Source organism: Cynoglossus semilaevis, chromosome 3 (genome assembly GCF_000523025.1).
Source record: "Cynoglossus semilaevis isolate Cse_v1.0 chromosome 3, Cse_v1.0, whole genome shotgun sequence".
NCBI classification, from domain to species: Eukaryota; Metazoa; Chordata; class Actinopteri; order Pleuronectiformes; family Cynoglossidae; genus Cynoglossus; species Cynoglossus semilaevis.
In genome coordinates, this window is record NC_024309.1 from 1,076,168 (window position 1) to 1,082,753 (window position 6,586).

The window sequence follows — 6,586 nt, forward strand, 5'->3', positions numbered from 1 at the left end:
CATTAATATTTCTTTATTTTATTTTTAATTGTTGACTTCAGAATTGAGAACCATTCTATGAAATTTGCCTTTACGGTAGTGATGGACAATACCAGATTTTCTTTTGATTCGATATGATGTAATTTTTAACCAAGTAAAATGGGTGACAAATACCAACAATTTTAATATGTATTTTTAGTAAACATTTTAGTCATAATAAATTATGTTACTTTATTTTAACACAATGTAACCCAAATAGTGTGTTTGCTACCATTAAGGGACAAAGATGTCTAGTAAACTTAATCACACTTTACGTTACCAGGGGGCATTGCAGCACAAAAGCCAGCATGTAGTAAGTTACCATAAAAGATGTGTAAGTGTCGCTTGTTTCATTTATTATTTTGTATATGATCCGTTATGAGGATAATCACTACTCAATCAATAATCATGTGAGTATCGATATGTCATTATCCCGGAATCAATGCTCTCTAGTTTGCAGTACACATTTGCTGTTTTGTGACCAGAAACCTGAATGACTAAGTATTTAGTAAGTTAGTAGAAGTAATCGTTTCCAAATCAGCCCAGAGGTAAAAGGAAATGTTTTGAGTATTTAAGCGTTACATGAAGGAATGTTACTGGATAGAGAGAGAGTGCTCACATTTGTAAAATAAATAAAAGTCTAATTACTGCTACACTAATTAACCATTTATATTTTGCAGTCACTAAACCAACAGAGGCAGTTGGTTTTTGCTCAACTGGTGTAAACGTGTGCCAAACTCACCCAGCAGTTGCTAGAAGTTCCAGCTAATGCGTGGGTTGTACCGTAAGAAACGGATATTATAATTACACTAACTAGTCACCAGAAGAGGAGAAAGTACTAAAAAAATGTAATTAAGTAAAAGTATCTTGTACCTTGCTTAAATTCTACTCTAGTAAAAATTACCCATCTAAAAATCTTTTTTTCATCCTTTGGCTGGGTTTGCGACTTATTCTCAGGTGTGACTTAAATATATAATGTCACACGTTTGCTCTACTGCTGTACCACTGAAAATGTACTTTTTCTTTTTCTTTGTTTGTTCTTTGTTTTCACACTGACAGACGATCTAGCTGGCTTGTGCGACTTATATGTTTTTTGTTTTCTTCGTTATGATGTATTTTTTGGCTGATGCGACTTATACTCTGGAGTGACTTACTGTCTGGAAAATACAGCACAATTTTTTCCAATGTTTCAAAACAATGGCTCATTCAGATACCGATATTAACAGAATAAAGACTAGAAGATGTTTAATTTCCATAATTTAATGATGCTTCAATGATTGCGCGATATTACCTGCAGTAACGGCTGATATCGGCCAACCGGTCCTTTGTACAAAAGAGGTTGTACAAAAAAGGTTCTCTGCTGTAGTCCACATCCCCACAAAATGTAATTCTATATGGCTTTTAAAAAAGAAGAAACAAGTTTAAAAAAAAAAAAACTATCATAATGTCAACCCTGGTTCTACAACAAGAAAATGATGAGCTGTCCGCCTGCACTGTGTGGTAGAAGATGGGAGCACAAATGTCTGTCACCATTTGTGTCAGGCTCCAGGATGACATTGCGTACTATTTTTTGGTTAAAGTAGGTGTAAAAAGCTTTTTATTTTAAGGGTTTCAGCTTTATACGTCCGCAGTGATCCGTGCTTCTTCAGCTGACACAGCACTCCATCTATTACATTTGAATTCTTAATTGCAAAGGAACCAATTTGTAGTCTGCTGTGGTGTAAGACATCCTCGATTAATGTTTCACTTTTTTTCTGAGGCTGAAAACCAAAAGTGACATAAAGTTCAGAGCCAGAGCCTTGAAGCTGTGGAAAGTAGTCAGAAGGAAACAGATCAGCAGATTGACTTACACAATATCTACTCCTAAAATACTGTTTCCAGGAAAAATGTATTTATTTTTTTTATGATCACAACATGATTTTTAACTGTTTTTTTTTTTTTTTTTTATGATCACAACATGATTTTCTTTGAACTGGCACATGTAAAGAAGTCTCTATTGCCACATCAAGTTTGTCATTGGCTGTACTGAAATAGTACTCATCAACCAATCCACTCTGTAGTGAAGGCATTAAAAGTCCTGTATCGATCTAAACTCGCAGAGAAGAAGTCAAGGAGAGCAGGTTGTTTATCTTGAATATTCTGTCAATCTTTTACTTTAATTTATTTAGTAGTTTTCTTTAGTTTTAAAGCACTCTGAAGCCTGGAGAAAATATTTTAGAATGTCCACTTTTGGATATCTTCATTCTGAAATGCACCTCTGAAGTGAATGAATTGTTAATGGTCTAGAATGATTTTAAAACCAGTAAATTTGAGGGAATAATAATGTGAAAGCAATTACTTATTGAGCCAAGAAAAGCATTATTAATATAAGTACACTCGGGCTAATATAAGTGCACATGGTACACTCGGGCTTTTAACACCATCTTTGATGTAATAATAATAATAGTAATAATATATATATATATATATATTTCTTTTGCAAATGCAGATGCAATAATTCAATAATGTGGTCATTTCCTCCTTATCTGAAGAAAACTGTCCCAATTCTCATCACCTTTTCCACCTACTCGCTGTAACAATATTCTGTTTATTGTTCTATTTTTGTAAATTCACTTTTTTTTTTACCACAATAGACTTTACAGTTTGACATAAAAATAAATATAATTAGTGATATTCATGGGGGGCAGCGGAGATAACGGAACACTGACAGTAAACACAAACCACAACAGTAAATACAATTATGATTTAATGTGTGTAATAAATGGTCTGTGCAGCACTGGAGTTTCCATAGGAGTCTGGGTCGACTGCAGCATGGCTGAGGTATAGTTAAGGTTTACCCTGAAGGGCTTCAGGACTAACTCTGAATATAAAGAGAAGGAAACAATGTAGTGTCTGCCTCCTGAGCCCACACTGGCAGCTGGTTTCATAGGAGATGAACCTGGGAACTGAAGACTCAGCTACTCATATACAGGATGCCACTAAAAGGTCAGCATTTTGAAGAGCTAAATTATGTAGTAAAGTCCTAGGACATGTTTTTTTTAGATACAATGGAAGATCCGAAAATAAAAAAATAAAAAAAACCCATCTTTAAGCAGGGTTCCAAACCCCTGGCCTACGGGCCACATTTGGCCCGCAGAACAACCCAAATGCAGCCCGCAGCCCCCACTAGTTTTCAGTATCATGCAATCTGACCATCTACTGTTAACTCTTAGCTCTTTATTGACATGACACGGGCTACAGTTGTCCCAGGCTCATTTTCGTGCGAGACCCCTGCTCTAAAGTTTGTCGACATGGCCAAAGATGACTTTTTGTGTAATGTTAATTTAATCAAACATGTGATTATGAGCAGTGGTAACACCACAGTCTGTGACATAGAAACTTCAGAGTCTGATTTACCCTTGGGAGCCATAATGAAGGGCAAAAACTTCCCAAAAAAAGAACACAAATGAAAGAAAGTGAATGTACCATGACACGCATGATGACATTATGTCTTACGTCGTCATAATACATTTATGGTAGATGGCGATGTTACAATGAAACACCTTGGGTCAAGAACGTGGGTCGCCGACCTCTACTACATGAATAAATACTCACCTTGTATCACATAAGTCTTGAAGAAAAATGTAACAAAAGGAACATTCAGATCCTATACTAGACCTGTGAGATCCTGGAACATTTTTGTGTATAAGTTATATGTTTTGCACTTGAAGAAAAATGTAACAAAAGGAACACCTGTGAGATCCTGGAACATTTTTGTTTATAGTTTATATGTTTTGCGTTTGTTTTTGTTTGGGGTTCGGGTGTGTAAGCGCAGACATAAAAAAAAAACAAACAAATAAACTATAGCCATCCAATCCGATACCTAAGCTCAAATGCTCAACTTCACTGTGACTTCTCGTAAATGGGGAAACTATCCAATCAGCAACTGCAACCTCCAAAAGGTATCGGATCGATACCTTCCAATTAATTGGTTTTGGCTGATACAGTTATCAATACAATATCGAACATGAATATGTTGTATCAAGTTATCCTTACTGACATTATTCCTTTTTTAATTTATTTTTTCATTTTTTTCAACTCTTCCTTGTCTTTTGCATTTTGTACACACCTAGCATCCTTGCACTGGGTTGGAATCTTGTCTCCGAGTATGACGAAATGTTGGCACAAGCGGTGCAGTACAGGAGTACGCGCACACATACACACACACAAAGGCATATCATCCGTCACCCACCCAGAGGACAACAGAAGGGTTAAAAAAACAAAAACCTTCATTTATCTTCTGATTCGACAGTTTGAAGTCAGGACAATATAAAATGTAGCGCGGAGCGGCAGTAAGTGTTAGCAATGTTGATTGAAACGTGCTAATGAAACTATTTATATTGACACTAATGTCTTTCTTGTTAGCTAATGTAGTGCCTGAAGTAACTCGTACCACCGTACTTCATCTTGCCAATGAAATTACCATCACTGTCTTTCTCGACCTAATGAAAATACAACACTGTCCGTGTGCAATTAGCCCACACCGGTTTCAGATTACAGGCGTAGAGGGCGGACGTTAGCATTTGATTGAGTGAGTGTCTACAGCAGAGAAATGCAGGAGGGGACGCCGACCAGACGCCGTCCAGTGGTCTTACATCAGCTCATAATAAGGGCACTCATTATCTTTAGTGGCTGCTGCTCATGGAGAACACACTTAACTATTCCTGACACTCGTGCCAGCAGGGAGAGCAACGAGTGTCTCGGATTTTGTTAGATGAAGAGATGAATTAGTGAAGGATGAAAGAAACAAATGATCGGCCAGTTGAAGCGCTGGTCACCCATTGTATGGGAAGGAGTTTGATGACATTAATTATGGGGGGATTATCCAGTGATTCATATTTGCAGTCCCCGGTGCTCATTAGATGTTAATGTTTGCCTGGTATGGGAATAAGAAACGAGAATGTAAATCCCCAATAGCTGGCTGCTCTCATTAAATTAGCATTTATTGTCATCTACCGCCACTGCGGTTATTCGTTTCTGTTATCATTACCCTATAGACAAACACGGATCAATGAACGGCAGGTTTCCTAATGAGGGAGTCATTTTTCTCCTTACCCAGCGTCTGTACAGTATGTGTGGTGTTCAAATGACTCTCCTGCTTCAAGTCTGCAGTCAGCCCACAATTCAAATGGGTTTTCGTGTTTTATTTTACACTCCCCTAACCTCCAGGCCATATTGGACTGTGCTGACTCATCACTGAGAGTTATACTCTGGGAAAACAAAAGCTCTGCTTTTGCCACTCATCGATGTTCGTATCTTGAGGGCAATTATTGGTCACCTTCATTCCAATACCACTGTTTGTCTCAAAATCGTATATACATATATATTACATATTGGCATGTTCTTTTAGTTGGAACGTAAAGGAACTTTGTGTCCAACCATGGCAAAACAACTGTGGCATTTTTCCTATATCCTGACAAATTACCTGAAGTTAACAGGGAGTTCATGTTTGCCTGCTTTCACCTCCTGACCACCGGTAGCTCAAATTCGAATGAATAAACTTCTTTAGCTATCGACAGAGGAAATGTGGAGCTTTCCGTTGAAACAAAATGTGAAGGTGTAGGGCTATGGTATTTTACAGAGGATGGGGAAAAACAACAACAACAAAAAAACAAACAAACAATTAAAGTAAAATAAAAGTAAAATTTGTGTTCTAATTACACAGGTTTTAAAGCACTAGTATTGCAATCTGTCCTTCCCTTTAGAAGTGGACTAACCATGTTTTTTTCTCAAAGTGGAGGCCTCACCGAGGTGGCATGAAACACTGAAGGAAAAGAGAAGAATCAAAAAATAAACTTTATTCTCTGTACAACTCTTTGTAACTATTCCTACAACTAATGGCTATTTGTGATCCTATTTGTGAGCCGGATTCTCAATGGTACCTAAACAATCCTCGCGTGCAACGTCGGCATGACAACGTTATAATCTGTTGACCTGGTGGTTTGCACCTGTTGTGGCCCTGAAATGCCTTTTCCCTTTTACAGCAACGTACTTGCGTGGGTCTGACTTTTCCACTTTCAAAGGGCTTAAAATAAAACATAGCATGTCTACACATGGACGAACACCGAGTCAACGAGTCCATTCCTCCCTGTCTGTCACAGACCCACACACAAGAGGTTTACTTTCTTCTGTTCTGTTCGATCTGTCAACAGTTTGTTGAAATGTTTATTATACGGTCTTGACAATGTGTTTGTTAATAATTTCCTAATATATTTCCTTTTGGTAATAAATATACAGTGGGGCTACATGATACGAGCTAACCGAGATATGAGTTTTTCAGGTTACAAGTGTCATGTCTGTCTGGTTCCGTGTTTTCCTGTGTTCTTTGTGGGGTTATCTGTGGGATCACACTCACCTGTTTGGTAATTAGCTTCACTTGTGTCACCTGGTGCTCCCTGTGTGTATATATACCCCTCTCCCTTACTCTGTCAGGGTTGGATCATTGTGATTGTGGTGTTGTGTGTTTGATCATTGTGACTGTGTTAGAGCTTCATGTTCGTGAGTTTCCTACTCTGTGTTTCCTCGTGTT